Source organism: Pinus tabuliformis, chromosome 8 (genome assembly GCF_031772625.1).
Source record: "Pinus tabuliformis cultivar Carrire ecotype Pingquan chromosome 8, CPIR1, whole genome shotgun sequence".
NCBI classification, from domain to species: domain Eukaryota; kingdom Viridiplantae; phylum Streptophyta; class Pinopsida; order Pinales; family Pinaceae; genus Pinus; species Pinus tabuliformis.
Window position 1 is genome coordinate 811,354,624 of NC_142294.1, and position 17,994 is coordinate 811,372,617.

The following is a 17,994-nucleotide window of genomic DNA, read 5'->3' on the forward strand; positions in this document are numbered from 1 at the left end:
CGTTGGGTGAGACATTCAAGATGAGATCATCCATTGACGATTTATTTTCTTCATGATGAATTGAAGTGAGTCTAGGAATTTTTTGTTTAAATTCCATGTTCTAAATATTGTAACTATTAAAGAGTGATATAGTAGATAGGTTAGGGGCACGGAGAAGTAAAACACCCATGTGATTTATTAAACCATCTTTGGCAAGATTTACACAATCGAATTATAAATTTTTAGTTTGTAAGTGTGTAATTTATTGTAGAAAGAATCGAATGATAATGTTTTTTCTTTATGCGATCACAAGAGATAAGAATCATTCTCCAAAAGAAAAAAAGTTAAGCTCCTTCTTCTAGTAAGAGGATAAAGGTCAACTTTTAGGATGCAAATGATGGTGGTGAAGGTATAAGTGGTCAAGAGACCCATTTTGTATAAACACCATCACATTCCAAATGATCATATTTGGGCATGAGATGATGTGTGTATATTGAAATCATTTTCTAAATAGGCCACCACATGCCATACTTCCATGTTTAGGCACGAGTCGTGAGTTTATATATTGAACATGCTGTGCCATTTTCTTAAATATGTACATTCGAGTTGAGTGTTGGTGTGTGTGTGTATTTATGTATGCATGTATGAATTGAAGTGTATTTTTACTTGACGTTGAAGTGTTTTATTTTTAGGTTGAATTTTCATCTATGTAGTGATGATGCAATGTCACCTATTGTGAAGTGAGCACTCTTGATATGTTGTATTGTTAAAGGTGTTTGGATTTGGTTTTTGATGACATATCAATTAAGTATATTCTTGGTGGTAAATTGGTTGATGATACAAAAAAATTGCAACAAGTTTTATCACTTAGGGAACACTTCTTCAACTGCATACAAAATATGAAAATCACTTTATTGCAATTATTTATGTAACAGAAATATGTTTTTTATCCTCAATTTATATCTTAAATCACTTTAAAAATTCAACCCTGTGTTATATAAAATCAACATGAATGACAAATCTTGAAAATTTATTAATCATGAAGAAAATGAAATAAAAAAAATCAAATTTGCAATCACAAAATTTTGGATAGAAAAATACTTTATACATATGTAGAAGAAATTAAATACATGAGAATAAATTTATCACAAAATTGGTACAATATCTAGCTCTCCATGCTGTAGCAAGAAAAAATAGGAAAAACCTTATCGGCCCTAAAGATCCACAACAAGCTAGCATCAAAAAACAACAAGTCTTCTCTTGGCTTCAACAAGATTTTAGCACTTATGCTCTTCACACTAGCATTATTTTATTTTTTAGGGTTTACCAACCCTAGTCATTTTGCATCACACAAGTGCATGGAAATATGGATTTAGTCCTAGTCTCCATAAATACTTGTCCATCCTAGGTTTTTTGTACTAAAATCCTTGGTCTTCAACTTTTACATCAACATAAACAACAACACCTACATGGGACATCATGAAATATATAGTATCCAACTTGTCTTCTAGGATAGGCATCACACCCTACTCAAGACCCATCAATTTCATCTCATGGTGATATTTCCCTAGCCTCACATCCCGTAAGAATAATTTTATAAAATCATTCAAGTAGTTAGCTCCATTTTCCATGTCTTCTTCTAGGTTAGACAATATAGTAGTACAACAAGATCCACCATAGTCATCATCGTAGATCACACTAACTCCATGTTCATCTCTAGGGTCTACATGCACAACATAAATTCTAGAATGAGATGATCAAAACTAAAATTCATATAAAGGAAATCTAGCCATAAAACATATGAGACATCTCTCTCTCATGTTTTCTTATTCCACGGTTTTCTCATGCAGCTTAATGTCATTCAACTATGGTTTCATCATGAACAAGTTACCCTCTTTCTCCCTACGAGCTTTAAGATAATACAATGAAAAGGGTAGAATGATGAAGGTATATAAAAGAGCTCTATTTTCCCTTATATATAAATATGCCAAGGGGGCTAGCATAATAAGGTCATAAATCCTCATTGGGATAAACAACCCTCCTCTAAGATGGTACACTCTTTAACAAGTTATTCCAAAGCTTCCTCTTCCATGGTTTACTATCACGGTGTCCTCATGCATGATGATTCTCCTCTATCTATGTGCCCCGTGTCTCTAATATTATTTTGATTCGATTAATAGGTTTAGAACCACAATTGGACACATTAAGAAGCACCCCATCGTATTGGAATGATAAATTATTTTACTAGATATTTATCTTTCCACATTGCATTTCCTTTCACATCATAAAAATCTATTTTCATGTACTCGGTATATTTGTCAATACCTATACATGTAAGAGAAATCCTTGGGGTTGGGATTGGGGAGAGATACACTTTTCATCAATTCCCTCTAGTACTGGATTCCTTATTATTATTTCTCAAATATAATGATGCATTAATGTACCACCATAAATCATGTATTAAGAAATTACAAAAGTTTACACCCTTTTATGCATTTGAAACAAGAATCATTTTGTTGTTATCTTATGTGTGTAATAAATTTCCCACTTTTTCTTAATGGTATCCATACCATATAATATTTGTGCTTGGATACTCACATATGAATACCTAAGCATGGTCCCTTCTACAATTTATGAATATGTCATTTTAATGCATGACCCATCCAATGATGATACCATATCACTCAACTAATATAGTAACATCATGGAGCATATCTCTCAAGCCACTTTTACCTCGACCCAGATGTGGGACCTCGCTTGGATGTATAGTATCTGGGTGGGTTCCTTAAGCAACCTCTCACATTGGTCTCTAGTCCTTGGAACCTTTTGTTCATGGATATATAAATGAAAAATGAGAAATGTATATAAGTTATACTCTTTATAGTTTTTTGCAAAATACAGCCCCTTGTGCAAAATTTCCATAGGCCTCTACTAAACAATACCATAACTCCATATATATCCCCAAATAAATATTTTTTCTTCCTATAAAATCCTATGAGGGGGTTTCCCCTAGTTGTAACCTCATGCTATGAGTCCAACATAATTAAAAGTTTACCAGTTAGAGTGATATATTGTATTTTATAGCTAGTTCCATCTCAATTTCTTAATAATGTGATTTTTTGTGTGGGAATTAAAAATAGACCAAGTAGAAAATTGAGTTGAGTGAGCTATGGAAAGTGTGTTTTTCTAAGACCCATGAAAGAATATCACTCACTATCCCTTGAGTTATTTAAAGAGAAACGCCTTTTTGTGCAAAATTTCATTGTCCTTTATTGAAAAAACCCTACCTTCAAATATCCTCATGTTGGAAAAAAGTTTTATTGTTTTAGACACCTAAGGTTTGACAGGAGGGTGAAAAGAAAAGTCTCATTGTAGTCTAGCATAAGGTGAACATTTCAGTCTTGCATAAAGGAGCAAGGTCTCACTCAAAGCTTGTCCAGACTGATAAATAATATTTGGGGTTTTAGCTAATGACAAAGTTTAGTGAATATTTAGGGTTTTAGCTAATGACAAAGTTTATTTCATTAGTTAAAATATACATCAAGCCCATTAAAATTCATATATATACTGAATAATACTTGCACAGAAGTAAACAAATACATCACACATAATTTAACATGAGATATGGATATTTTTAAAGTAGGCACACATTTATTATCTCATTCATTCATAAAACACATATATAGTTCCCCGCAACCATATCTACTTATTTATTAAATCTAGTTAAACATTACATGGACAGATCATAATAACTCAAAAAGATATGTTCAAAAATTCTCTAAGGATCCTCATTATAGACTTAGGATTATGACAAGATCACATTGAAAGACTTATGCCAATTACAAGTTCTCATTCCAGTAACATAATGACCTTCTTCTAATATATTTTTTGGCCCTTTGAAATTATCCACACTCGCTTGATGTAGTCCACTTTAACCATCTTGATGAGATCCATATCTTCTTGGTCAACATTTTCTTGATCTCTCATTTTTATCAGTGTGTTTCTTCTTTCACTGATTTGAAAAATTATAATGTAACTTTGCGATCTTTTGCTTGTTTCTTTCACCTTTTCTACTATTGTTTTCTGGCCAAATTAACCATTCATTTTGTCGACTTGTGCCACTATTTTCTTCCCAAAATTTTCACATAAGTGAAGGATCCAATAGGACCTGACGAAGATGAATTGACTTGTCGTCGAGTCAATATTTTTATTTTATTCTTGTCCCCTCTTCTTACTTCTCAACTAATGTTTATCCATTCTATACCTATGCGGACATATCTCCTTCAAATGGAGGACCCAACTCTAGAAAATAGACTCCAAAACTTTACAGTGGAAACAACTATACATATCCAATTTTTCTTTCAATGTCCCAGTTAATGTAGAGGTTTTATCAATAAACTGTTGGGTTGTCTTTGTGTCTAGCTTCACTAGATGTGTAGTGATCAAAGCATACCACTATGGATCTGCAATAACATTGAGCTTACACAACTGCAAATAATTTTCTTGAATTGTATGCTTGAGATCCTCAATAATAGATTTGTCCACTTGGGATTCCTTTTTTAAAGAAAGTATTTTATTATTTGTCTCTTCAGCTTGATCAAGGAGTTATTTATATTACGTAAGTTTAGTAGTGGCACTAGATTCTTCCATCAATTTCTTACCTTTTTTTCACAACTGTGGGAGTCATGATTGCTGTTACACCAAAACTCGCAGGTGTTAGTAAACAGACACATCGCTAGTGTTAAGCGCATGCCACAAAACACACAGGGAGCGTTGAATTATCCTTCTACACCACCATTAACGGGGAGCGTTGGATAATCCAATTCCCAACAATCTCCCCCCCCAACGCGAGCTAGGGGTGTTTCGAACTCGAACTCGAGACCTTTGGCTCTGATACCACTTGTTGGAGTCATGATTGCCATTACACCAAAACCCACAAGTGTTAGTAAATAGACACATCGCTAGTGTTAAGCGCATGCCACAAAACACACAGGGAGTGTTGAATTATCCTTCTACACGAATGTTAAGTGTGAAGCCAAATTCACGGGGGATTGTACATCAGATATTTCTAGATCTCTAGGATTCTAGATCTTTCTACACCGCTGTTGGGACTCATAAATGTCATATTTTCATCCACCTTTTTCTTCACTATTCCTTACATTTCATCATCCCATTAACCTTTTATCATATCATTTTCATACATACATTTGGGTTTCACCTTCTTATTTTCCATTTTATTCATTTTTGTATTACAAGTGAATTTATGATTAAATATTAGAAAATATACATATTTTTATATATATCTCAAGAATATGTGAGTTTTGTGATGTGTAGGAAATATGTGAAGAATTAATATCTCCTCCACCATATTAAGAAGATAATTCCAAGCCTATTCCTAAGGAGAAAATCATGGAGGATTTGGTTGGCATATCTTATCCAATTCCTAAGGAGAAAATCATGGAGGATTTGGTTGGCATATCTTATCCAATTCCTAAGGAGATGATCATGGGGGATTTGGTTGGAATATCTTATCCAAGATATGTGAGAGATTTATGCAGGATTCAAAGGGATCATATTTTGTAATAATGGGAAAGTAGTTAAAAATGCTTGAGAGATTTGTGGGATCATATTTTGTAATAATGGGAAAGTAGATTAGTGGATGATCATTATGAGTTTGTTACTCATCCCATTGTATAAATAGGAGTACAATCTCCTCCATTTGTAATCTGGAAGTTTTTGTAATCTTAGAATTTTGAAATAAAGGATCATACTTCAATTTTGCTTCTACATCTGAGTCTCCATTGAAGTGGTATGCTTGTGGAGTTGTGGAGGGCCCCCATGGCCTCACTTGCATGCTTATTTGTTTATAATTTATTTTATGTTTTTGTTTGATTTCAGCTTTCAAGTTTTGTTAAATGTTCTAATATTGGAAGAATCTTATTTGAAGGTGTTCTTGTAAGAGGACCGTAAGATTTCAAACAATTATTAGATCTAGGTTTATTTTATTTCAGCTTTTAATTTCTTATTAGATGTTCTAATGTTGGAAGAGATCTTGTAGAATATGTCCTTGTAAGAGAATCATAGATCCCAAACAATTGTTAGATCTAAGTTTGATTAGTTATTGAAAGAGATCTTAATGAATATGTTCTTGTAAGGGGACTTTAAGATCTTGGAAAAATTAGGAATCTTTCTAGATCTATATATTTTAGATAAGCATTTCTAAGTTTACCTTCCCGGGTTGACATTAAATTAAACTCTAATTCGCATATGCATTTTAGACCACACAACCACCATTAGTTTCTAGAATCACATGCAGGATTCTAGATCCTCCTACACCACCAGTGGTTTCTAGATCATTCCAGATCTCCATCTGAATCACACACAGGATTTTAGATCCTTCTTTTCCCTCTATAAATTTGTAATTTCTCTGGCCAAGGAAAGCAAGCCAAGGTCCAAAGCCTGTTATGTAATTCAAAGTGATTTCTGTTCTCCAGTGATTGTTTTATCTATTCCGTTGTTTCTGACTAAGTAATCTTGTTGTTTCTCCATTTGTCTGTTCCTGTGAATTATTCTCTGCTATTGCTGTCTAAGTCTCTGAGTATAAATCCGTTGTGTGTTATGTATGCTCTGGTCTAAAAATAGGTATCAGAGCTAGGTTTGAATATCCACAATGCAAGCCGCTTAGTTCCATCGCCTTTCTCTCGCAGCGTTCGTTAAAACGTTGGTTATTACCCCTGGAGCTGTTGAAGGATCTGTCCAAGAAATAGCTGAGGAACATTGGAACTAAAAGACAGTTGCTGCAAGAAAAACAAGGTCGTGGATCTATGTTGAAACGTGTTTCTGGAATTTGAAAAGTGGAGATCCGTGGAGATTGGAGTTGAAACGTGGTGTTCGTAATTTTTTTTTAAATCAAGCTTGCACGTATACATCAATTTTTTTTTTTCTCAAACAAACATATGTATGTGTGAAATGTGAAAATGTTAAAATATTATATATGTTTTTATATTTATTATGAAACATATATAATTATATGTTGGAATTTTGAAAAGTATATTTTTAAAAGGAGCAGGATTATTGAAAATGGTATTTTAAAATGAGGAAGGTCATTATTACTAAATTTTAAAGAGTAATAATTAAAGTTTTATTTTCAAGTGGATTTTTTGTGTTTTGGGGCGTGAATTTGATTGAAAATGGAGACAACAGTTACAGATATGGAGAAGTTGAGCGGGGCTAATTTTTCCCTATGGAAATCACAGATGGAGGATATATTGATTTTAAAGGATCAGTGTTTGTCGATTGAGGGAACAACAAAGAAACCCTCATCGTTGACAAATGAAGAGTGGAATAAGCTAGATAGAAAGGCGATTGCAACAATCTGCCAATATTTAGCAAAGAATGTTTATTTCAATGTGTCCGGAGAAAAGACAGCTGAAGGATTATGGAAGAAGCTCCATGATCTATATGAGAAGAACACAACATCAAACAAAGTTTTCTTGATGAAGAAGCTTTATAATGTCAAAATGAAGGAGGGTGCTTTAGTTGCTGAGCACTTGAATGCACTTAATATTATTACTAATCAACTTGCCTCTGTTAAAATCATTTTAGATGATGAAATTAGAGCTATTTTGCTAATGTGTTCTATGCCAGATAGCTGGGAAAATTTAATTGTAGCTCTGAGCACTTCAACAACTACAGGGACCCTAAAGTTTGATGATGTCAGTAGTAGTTTAATGAATGAGGAGCTATGATGCAAGTGAATTGCGGAAAACCAGGGAGGAGAGGCTCTAGCTCTAGCTAATCGTGGTAGGAGAATGGATCGAGGCCGACAAGGGTGATCAAGATCGAGAGGCCGATAAAAATCAAGGAGAGGAAGAATCATCTGCATTCATTGTGGCAAACCTGGGCACATGAAGAAAGAATGCTGGTTTTGGAAGAAAGGACAAAAGGATCAGAGACCGTCTAGTACAAATCACAAGTCATCCAGCACAAATGAAGGTGAGACTACTGTTGTAGCCACAGATGGTGATGTGTTGTTTACTATTTCAGTAGAGGATGCATGTGTATATAAATCCAGTAGTAGCTCTGATTGGATCCTTGACTTTGGGGCATCTCACCATGTAACCCCATGCAAAGATAGTTTTGTTTCATATAATCCCAGTGATTACGGTAGAGTGCATTTGGGGAATAATCATTTTTGCAGTATTGTTGGAGTGGGAGATGTCCAGATTAAGATGAAAGATGGACAAGATATATTGTTGAAACAGGTCAGGCATGTACCAGAAATGTGCATGAGTTTAATCTCTATGGGACGACTAGATGATGAAGGCTATTCGACAAACTTTGGAAAAGGAGGCTGGAAAATTAGCAAAGGTGCATTGGTCATGGCCAAAGGACCCAAGACAGGAACATTATATACATTGAAGACACTGATAAGAAAATCAGATTTGATTGCTGTCACAAAAGAAGGAAATTCAGCAGATCTGTGGCATAAGCATTTGGGTCAAATGAGTGAGAAGGGCTTAAAAATCCTTGTTGATAAAAATTTATTGCCAGGTTTGAAATCCTACAATCTTGATCTTTGTGAGCATTGTATATATGATAGACAAAGAATGGTTTCATTCCTTAGAGGTGGCCATGGAAAAAATAAAAATGTGTTAGAATTGGTACACTCGGTTGTGTTTGGGCCTGTTAACATCAAATCATTAGGACATATTTTGTAACATTTATAGATGATGCATCCAGGAAAGTTTGGGCATATCCTATGAAAAATAAAAGTGAAGTGTTTGGAATATTTCAAAAATTCCATGTTGTTGTTGAAAGAGAGACTAACAAATTGCTGAAGTGTTTAAGAACAGATAATGGTGGAGAATATTTCTCAAATGCATTTAAGGAATATTGTAACAGGTTTGGCATAAAGCATGAGAAGATTGTGCTTGGTACTTCTCAACAAAATGGTGTCGCAGAAAGGATGAATCACACCATTATGGAAAAGGTGTGAAGTATGTTGTCAAATTCCGGTTTGGAGAAGAATTTTTGGGCTGAAGCAGTTAGGACTGCTTGCTACCTCATAGATAGATCTCCAACTACAGCCTTGGATGGCGGTATCCATGAAGAAGTTTGGACTGGTAAGAATTTGAATTATTCTCACTTGAAAATATTTGGATGTGAAGCATTCGTACATATTCCCAAAGAAAATAGAACTAAGCTAGATGATAAATCTATGAAATGCATTTTTTTGGATATGCGGATGAAGATCTTGGTTATTGTCTATGGGAGCCAGTCAAGCACAAAATTATTAGAAGCAGGGATGTTATATTTAATGAGTCAGAAATGTTCAAGAGGACTGTAGGTGAGTTGGAGGTCAAGAAGGTTATTGACAGGTTTGAAGAGCAGTAGGAAAACATACCACCAATACAAGAAAATGAACAGCAAATTTAGGAGCATGAAGAACAACAAGTGGAAAATAATGAACAACAAGAAGAAGGAATCTTGCAGGAACCTTTATAGGAGATTCAACCTAACAATGTACCACCACAGTTGGTTCGTAGATCTTCTAGGCCTTATAAGCCTTCATAAAGGTATCCTCCTTCAAACTATATTTTGTTGACTGATGAAGGTGAACCTAATTGTTTTCAGGAAGCTTGTAAAGTCGAGCATAGTAAAGAATGGAAGAAAGCAATGGAAGAAGAAATGAACTCTTTGTAGGAAAATAAAACTTGGGAGTTGGTAAACCTCCCAAAAGGTAGAAAGGCTCTACAAAACAAATGGGTGTACAGGATTAAGCATGAAGGTGACAAAAAGAAGGAGAGGTATAAAGCAAGACTGGTGGTGAAAGGTTTTGCCCAAAAAGAAGGTATTGACTTCACTGAAATTTTCTCACCTGTTGTCAAAATGTCATCCATTAGAGTCATTCTTGGTCTAGTTGTTGCTTTAGACCTAGAATGTGAACAGTTAGATGTAAAAACTGCTTTCCTTCATGGTGAATTGGAGGAAGAAATTTATATGGAGCAGCCAGAAGGCTTCATAGAAAAAGGCAAAGAAGGCCTTGTTTGTAGGTTGAAGAAGAGTCTCTATGTGTTAAAACATGCACCTCGACAATGGTACAAGAAATTTGATTCATTCATGTTGGAACATGGTTTTCAGAGGTTGGAAGCTGACCATTGTCTCTATATCAAGAGGTATGATCAAGGAAAGTATATCATATTATTGTTATATGTGGATGACATGTTGATTGTTGGGCATGATAAGAATAAGATCAATAGGTTGAAGAAAGATTTGGGTAGCGAATTTGCAATGAAGGATTTGGGTCCAGCACAACAGATATTTGGCATGTGGATTATGCGTGACAGGAAAAAAAAAAGGTTGTGGCTATCACAAGAAAAATATATCAAGAAGGTGCTTGATAGGTTTAATATGAAGGATGCCAAGCCAGTTGGTACACCCCTTGTAGCCCACTTGAAGCTGAGTACTGAATTATGTCATAGTAATGACAAAGAGAAAGAAGAGATGAGCAAAATTCCTTATGCTTTAGCAGTTGGCAGCTTAATGTATGCCATGGTATGCACACGACCAGACATTGCATATTCAGTGGGAGTAGTGAGTAGGTTCCTTGCCAATCCAGGCAAACAACATTGGCAAGCAGTAAAATGGATTTTGAGGTATCTCAAGGGTACTAGTCATTATTGTTTATGTTTTGGTCATGATGAGACTATGCTTGAAGGATTTACAGATGCGGATATGGCTGGAGATATGGATACTAGAAAGTCCACTACAGGTTATTTGTATACATTTGCAGGTGCAGCAGTATCTTGGGTGTCAAGGCTACAAAGAATAGTATCCCTCTCTACAACAGAAGCAGAGTACATAGCTGTAATAGAAGCTTGTAAAGAGATGTTGTGGATGTAGCGATTCCTAAGAGAGATAGAAATAAAGCAGGACAAGTATGTGTTATATTGTGATAGTCAGAGTGCCATTCCTTTTTTTGCTTAAGCAAGAGTAGTTCCTTCTATTTCATTATATCGAGAAAAAATTTATAGAATATACAAAATCCTGAACCCCTGGAGGCAATAGGGTAACCAAGGGCATGATGCCAAAGTAAAGCTTTACCCCGCTACATCAAACAACAAGATCATGCACAACATACTTTAGGATGACTCAAACAAAACAAAAGCCAAATCTAAGGCTTATAAACATCCCCACCACTCAAGTGAAAAGCCCACCAAGACCTGTGACCCCACCAAAAAGAACCCACAGATCTGACGGTAGACATAGCCCCAAGAGATCAGACGACACCCTGAAATATCGCACCACCTAAAATATGCGAAACTTATCTCGCGATGGAGGGTGGTTTCAAAACCCCGCGTTGGCAACGTGGTGAAAGTTTAATGGGATCGCTGCAAAAAAAACTAAACCACTTACCATCCAAAATCAACGCGATCAACCGTAAACCACCTTCTCTTGGTTTTCCGATTGTGAAGAGGAATGAAGGGGAAACTACTTCGCCGCAAAACAAGGGCCGCCATAGCCCGAACTCTCCCTTTACAAAACTGGCAACGGAGACCCACAAAGATCGTGGGTAGATCCTGGTTAGCAATCTGAAGAGGAAGGGGCTTGGCCTCATTCCACCAGGTAGAAACCAGACAACTTAGCACCTATCCATCTTCCCCTAGCCTCCCGGAGAACTGTGATCGAACTTGATTAGACATCATCATACAGTTTCTTTCCTTCAGGCCCAATGTTTGAAAAGTTCTTTGTCTTCTGCTACCTGTTCCTCACAAAGAGCTTTTACTCCTCCCAGAGACATTTCCTTCTAGTTCATCTCAAACCTATTTACAGTATTGAACGCTCCTTGATTGGAAAGAGTATCTGCTAGTTTGTTGGCTTCATGACTGACATGTCTGAAACTAATAGTTCTTAGACTTTGGAGATGTTTCTGTATTCTCTAGTACACTTGAATTAGTCTCCAATGTTTTGAGACCTTCTCCAGTGCTGCTCCACAACTGATTCTTCTAACAGCTTTTATAGAGATTTCTGAGTCTGCCTCTATGATGACATTTGAGCTATGAGTTTGTTTCAGTAGTTCTAGGCATTGTTCCAAGGCCATTAATTCAGCCATGTTATTTGTGGCTTTACCTAAGTGGCAGTGGAAAATGAAGCTTATAATTCCATCCTCATCTCTTAACACCTCTCCATAACCAGCTATTCCAGGGTTGCCTTTCGAAGCCCCATCTATATTGCATTTCAAGTAGCCTTTCGGCGGAGGCTGCTAGAAATCCTTTTCCTTTCCCAAATTTCCTTCTTTTCTTCTGAGTCCATTGATAATGGTTTCTTGCATTCCCAGTTGTTTAAGGGTTCTCATCTCATTTATCGTGGGCGTGTTTTTGGGAAGATTGCGAATAGTTGTGCTCACTGTCTCTCTAATCTGCTTCAAGATCAGATCCAACAGTTGAAGAGGATTGGACTTTTCATCCCTGAAAATCCTTTTATTCCTTTCTTTCCAGACATTCCAGATGATGAAGCTAGGTGTAAAGGCCCAGGCCAGATTGAGAAACTCATTTTCCGAAAAGTTCCTTCTCCACTTGAACAGGGTGTTTGTGATGCTTTCTTTATCTCGATCTGTCTGTTGAAAAATGGTTGCAAAAGAGTCCCACAACCAGGTGGTAAAGGTGCAACTGTTAAGAATATGCTCCATTGTTTCCTCTTGAGCTTCACATAACTGACATCTAGAGGGCCTAATAATACCTTTTTTCCTAATGTTGTCCCAAGTTAAGATTTTCTTATGGTGAACTAGCCACATGAATAGCTTGATCTTCATCCACCCTTGTTGGCTCCAGAGTTGTTGCCAAGAATTCATTGCAGTCCTGGAATCCAGGTTCATGAGAATCTTCTTAGCTTCCTTAAGATTAAAGGAGCCTTCTTTGTTGAGGCCCCATCTTAATTTATCTTGCCCCTCTATAACCAAGATTTTTCTTTGTTTTAGTATGTTCATAATTTCGTTGGATTTTTTTTTGGGGGACTTTCGTCATTACAGTCTATGCTTCTCCAATTTCTCCATTTCTTAGAGCTGTAAGTATGACTCCAGAAATCTTTAACTCTGATTAGTCCCTAGGAATCTGTTTCCTGCTTGAGTTCTTTATAGTCTTCTTTTAGCAGCATTGGTTCTTGTTGCCATTTGTCCTCCCAAAAGAGAGTAAGATCCCCTACTCTGATTTCCCAGAAACTGTGGTCTTGTACTAGGCATTTGTTTTCCCAGGATTTGTTCCAGATGTAGGAGCCCTTTATGTTTCCTGACATTCTAATAAGATCATTAGTTTGCCAAGAGCTTGCATATTTTTCTTTCCAGGTTTTAGCCCATTGAGCTTCTAGTTCTTTAACCCATCTCCACCAGAGTTTGGCTCCTAGCACATTACTTAAGATTTCCTGATCGTCTAAACCTAGTCCCCCATGACTTTTAGGTTTGCAGATTTTATCCCAAGAAACAAGTGCCCATTTCTTTCTTGTTTCTTCCTTGCCCCAGAGGAAGTCTCTCTGGATATTTCTGAATTGTTGTAAGACCCATTTGGGGGCTGGGAGAGCTGATAACAAGAACACCGGGATTGACTATAGAACAACCTTTGTCAGAATTAATCTGCCCGCCAGGTTCAATGATCTGATGGTCCATTTTTTAACTTTGTCGAGTACTGGTTCCCAAATGCTCTTATGCAGGGATTTCTCTGTAAGGGGAATTCCCAAATACTTTGAAGGGAGGGAATCCCTTTGGAAGCCAAAAATTCTTGAGATATTTCTCTGAATTGCAATGTTAGTATTCAAGAATTTTTTTTTGATTTGGAGAGATTTACTTCCATACCTGTGGCCAAGGAAAAAATGTTCAGGATGTGTTTATACTCTGAAGCTTCTTTGACAGTGAGAATTCCGTGCAACATTGTGTCATCCACAAATTGTTGATAAGTCATTGTCTGTCCATTTTTTTTAATTGAAGTCCCTTAATTTTTCCCAAGAATTTAGCTTGCTTAATGGCTCTGCCCAATCCTTCCGTCATGAGGATAAAAAGAAAGGGAGAGAGTGGGTAGCCCTGCCTGAGACCTCTAGAAGGAGTGAAGATAGCTGAGGGAGAACCATTAACCAGAATAGAAAAGCTGGAAGATGTTATGAGAGCCATGACCCATCTGATCCAGTTATGATCAAACCCAAACGCAACAAGGATCCTCTTGATGTAGCTCCAGTTGACTTTGTCATAAACTTTGGCAATATCTAGTTGCATGATCATACCGGCCTGTTTTTTATTGGTTAGCATGTCGACAGTCTCGTGTGCAAGAATGATATTATTAAGAATTTGTCTTCCTTTCACATAACCAGATTGTTCACCTCAGATTAAAGAAGGAAGAAGAGGTTTGAGCCTGCTAGCCAAAATCTTGGATATAATCTTGTAAGCCACATTACATAAGACAATGGGTCTAAACTTATCAGCAGTCAGGGTTGAACCCTGTTTGGGGATGAAAGAGATGAAGGAGGTGTTGAGGGCTTTCAGAATAGTCCTATTTCTTCTGGAATCCTCCACAACATTCAGGATGTCTTGCTTGACACTGTTCCAGCAAGCCTTAAAAAAATCCACATTGAAACCATCTAGACTTGGAGCTTTGCCATTTTTCATGTCCTTGATAATCTCACTAACTTCCTCTTCAATGACTGGTTTGTTCAGGTTGAAATTTTCCTCTCTAGTCACCAGCTTAGGGATGTTATTTGTAATTTCTCTGATGTATTGCTCCCTGTCTGGATTATTCTCCTTAGTGATACTTTTGAAATGTTGAAACAACACTTCTTCAATGTTTGTGTGAGAGGTATGTAGCTTCCCTTTGTCATTCAAAATCACAGAGATTATGTTGTGAGCCCTATTGGCTATGGTGGATCTCTGAAAAAAATTTGTGTTACGATCCCCTTCCATAAGCCATTGAATTCTAGACTTTTGTCTCCAAAAAATTTCTTCTTGTTTGCATAAATTCTCCCATTCTTGATGGTGTTTGTCAGCTAGTTGAATTTTGTCCTTATCAAAACCCATTGTGATCAAAGCTTGATTGAGTTCTTGTAGTTTGGCTTCCACTACCTTTTTCTCCACAAAAATGTTGCCAAAAACCTCCTTGTTCCATTCTTTGAGTCTAAATTTAATATGTTGAAGTCTTTTGTGTAGGATGAACATATTTGTGCCCTGGATTTGAAGATCTTCTGCCCACCATTGTTCAATGTTGTTAGTGAAATCTGGGTGGGAGAGCCAGATATTCTCAAACCTGAAGGGTCTGTTCTTGGGAGAATCAAACCCCTCGAGTTCTAATTGAATCGGCCAATGATCAAAACCTCCAAAGGGGAGAACCTTAGCTGTTATTTCTCTATTTGCAAGCATAAGCTCCTCGGAGATCAGAAATCTGTCTAACTTGGAGGCGACCAGAGCCTCACCTCCTCTTTTATTGTTCCAAGTATATAGGCCATTCTACATTGCCGAGTCCACCAAATTCATGTCAGCAGTAAAGGTTTGGAATAGATCTGAGTCCTTATTTAGTAGTCTAGTGCCTCCTGTTTTTTCCAAAAGTGATTTGATCATATTAAAATCTCCTCCCAAGACCCAAGGTATACCTACATGTCTGCTCTTGAGCTGTGCTAAGGAGTTTAATAGTCTTAGTTTTTCATCTATTCTTTGTGGCCCATAGACATTTGTGGCGAGGAAAGTGTCAACAACTCCTACTGGTTGAATGATTACAGATAGATAATTTCTTGATGCCTCTGCATCCAGAATACTAACTTTTTGGGGGTTCCATAGAGTGAGGATACCTCCTGCTGTGTTTTCTGCTTTCACTTCAAGAAACTCAAAACTGTTCATCCATTTGCTATGGATTTGCTTTAACTTTTGAATGGAACATTTTGTTTCTTGAATAAATATGATATCTGGTGATGCTTGTTTCATTCTGTGACTTAACATTCTTTGTTTTCTTTTACTGCCTAGACCTCTAATATTCCAAGATATGAGCTTCATAATTAAAGATTTGTGAAAGAGTAACTGGTTAGGTCTTTCATCTTACCTGAATCTATCATTAGCTTTCCACACTCCATCAGGAGCTCATTTTGCTTTTTCCTGCCCCGTTTTTTACCTGGATTTCTAGTTGCTAATCCTAGAGTTGATTTCATAGTTTTCACCCCTCTGTGTTCCTACTTGTGAATACTTTTACCTTTATCCAATCCTCTTTCCTGGGTTTTCCATAAAAATAATTGTTGTATTCTAGAGCATTCTTCTGGAGGTATTGATTCTATTCCTTCCTTGGATCCCTGCCTCAAGAATCCTTCCAGATCCAGGTTTTCCTTGTCTAAGATTTCCTGTAGTTCATGATCTTCCAGATCTAGTTCACTTTGGGTCATTTCCTGGTCCATCTCCATTTCTGTCTCACTCATAACAGTCTCATTATGGTATACCATGTCTTGAGATTGTTTCCTATTTTCTTCTGTTTCTTTTTCGTTAGGATCTTTCTCCTGGGCTTGTTCATCCTTCGTGTTATCCTCATTCTCATCCAGCACTTGAAACCTATTATAGCTAACCCTCTGCCTTTCGGTTTGTTGTTGCTTCATTCCCCTTTTTCCCCCTTTAATTTTGCTTACCACTTTCTGAAAGCTCTCTGTATCCTTCAAAGTATTGAGGTGTTCTTTGTTGTCTACTTTACCGAGAGGGCAATCCCTGAGCAGATGTCCATGTTCATGGCATCTATGACATCTGAATGGGATATGCTTGTAGTCCACGATTTGCACCCATTCCTCATCATGAACTTCCAGAATAACTTCATCTGGAAGAGCTTCTGATAGATCCATCTCCACACATATTCTTGCAAAGGAAGTATATTTCCTTCTTCTTGTGGCTTCGAAAACTTTGACAAAACGTCCTAGTTTATTACCAATAGCTGCTAATGATTCCGTTTGCCAATAATCAAGAGGTAGGGAATATAGCCTTACCCATACTGGAACCGAGGTGAAGGTCTCCCGCTCTGGGACGAAGTTCATCCTCCAAGGCCTCATATAGAGACTAGCCGCTGCATAAAAGTAGGGTCCTCCTTCGAATATTCTGTCTTTGTCTTCTATGTTTGTGAACACCACTGTGAAGAATCCTTTTGACCCAAGATGTAGGTCAATGCTTCCTTTGGGCTTCCAGTGATACTTGATCCACATTTGCAAGGCTTTTTCAGTGGGCCATAGTCCCATGAATTCACAAATGATGGCATAGTTCCCCATGTGTTCTTTGTGTGCTTGCAGAGAAGGGTCATTTAATATTACCCTTGGCGTGATTGCATATTTGGGCTTGCAAGGTCCCTTTTTCCTGTGTTCTCGTGACCCAAGATATTTGTCTTCTTCCTCCTTCTCCTTTATGCTGTTACTTGGTCTTAGTTCTCTTTGTCCCCTTAGCATTATCGTTGTTTTTTTCCCCAGCCACGCCTTTGTTGTTACATTCCATTGTTTTGCCTTTGTTGGATACCACGTCCTTGTAGGAGGGAGCTGAGCTCCCTCCTTTGCTGCCCTCCATCATAAACCATCTCTACTATCCTCTGAAGCGTCGCCGTTTGCTCCCACTCAGTCAAAAGCCAAGCATATCAGGTTTTTCTTCGTGGTACTATGTCGGGTCCTTGATCAGTTTACTGTCATGTTAGCAAGGATGTAAGGAAAATTTTAGAGGCAACAACTGAGTTAGGAATATTTACACTAATACTTCTCATAATTATCGGGTGTACCTTCCATCTCACAGGATGACAGTGGTTCATAGAGATATGACCCTAGTCAGAGTGCCATTCACTTGGCGAAAAACCTGGCATTTCATTCAAAAACCAAGCACATTGACTTAAGGTACCATTGGATCCGACATGTGTTGGAGGAAGAATAACTATCCTTTGAAAAGATCCATACAGATATGAACTTTGTTGATATGCTCACTAAGATTCTACCACAAAATAAACATGAGTTATGTAGAGGCATGGTAGGACTCAGTGTGAC